General features: G+C 26.6%; 1 protein-coding gene across 4 annotated transcripts in view; it reads left to right on the forward strand.

Moving 5' to 3' along the window:
* The window catches only part of LOC111686578 (hemicentin-1), a 191,460-nt gene that overhangs the window by 171,195 nt on the left and 18,908 nt on the right, over positions 1–1,357 (forward strand). The window lies entirely within an intron of this gene.

Below are 1,357 nucleotides of genomic sequence, written 5' to 3' on the forward strand. Positions count from 1 at the left end.
AATAATAAAGTAAAATAAAAAGAATACTATTTCCGGATTAGAAAATATAATCCTTGATAGACATTAGTATCTCTTCATCATTATTGCTATTATTTTTCTTGGCAGTTTTAAATAAAAATCCAAATTTTTACCTCAGGTTACATTTAATATTAGTATAGAAATATAAACACACAGGCACACATACATATATAAGAAATAATATACACTCACATACTTGCATAAGTATGCACAAATGTTGAAATGTCTATATCTTCTGAGTAATAAACGTTTTGTATGAAACGAATAAATGTCTAACTGAATAACTGTTTGGTTGGTTGGATGACTGCTTCTCTCATACATACATATACATACATATGTATACATGTATGTATATGTAAGTGTATAATGTTTAATATAAATTATTTGTATTTCTTAGTCCTACTCTTAGTTTTGTTAGTCATAGAATATAGGGAATTGTTGTATTTATATAAAGTTTTGAAAGAATATGTATGTATGTGTGTTCATTCATGTTTATATAAATTTTGTTGCCTGAAGGCGACAAATGCCAAATTAAACTGAAGATGTGTTCATGACTCTAAAACTTCTCTATTCCTTCAACATACATATCGACATCTGAAATGCAAAAGGGCTTAACAACACTTTTACAAATTTTACAGCAGAGATAAAAAGCAAAATAAAGTAACAACTATTGTTCCTATAAAAAAATAATATTTTTAACAAGATCTATATCCCAACTTAAATAAGACATTGTCTATTATGCTGTTTTTTAAACTTTCTGACTTGTGGAAATGAATTATTTTTTGTTCGTTCTTTTGAATTTAATGTCAATAAAATCGGAGCTTTTGACAATAGATTTTTAAAAATTTGCAACAACATGTATTTTAAAGATTTTCAATCAAAAAGTCAATCTTAAATTTTTGGTTATTACGCCATTTTGCCTTTAGGTGGCGATATGTACATATATGTTAAGAGCTTGTATATATGTATATGTAAGTATATACATACTATTTATTCACTTTATGTTGTTATTGCTAAACTAACTTTTACACATAAAAAAATCATTTTAATAAATGCTTTTGATTTCCTTATAATAAAAGTTAAATATTTAAAGTAAATGGGGTGGTAAACTGGATAGAATGTACTAACGTACATTCAGTGTATCGTGCGAAACCATATATGACCCAATTCTAACTGCTAGCAAGCTTTAAGAAGTAATTTTTAGATATACTTTTGATGATAGATCATAGACAATAGACTATAGACTAGACTATAGACTAGACTATAGACTAGACTATAGACTAGACTATAGACTAGACTATAGACTAGAATATAGACTAGACTATAGACTAGACTATAG

This window comes from Lucilia cuprina, chromosome 3 (genome assembly GCF_022045245.1).
Source record: "Lucilia cuprina isolate Lc7/37 chromosome 3, ASM2204524v1, whole genome shotgun sequence".
Taxonomy (NCBI): domain Eukaryota; kingdom Metazoa; phylum Arthropoda; class Insecta; order Diptera; family Calliphoridae; genus Lucilia; species Lucilia cuprina.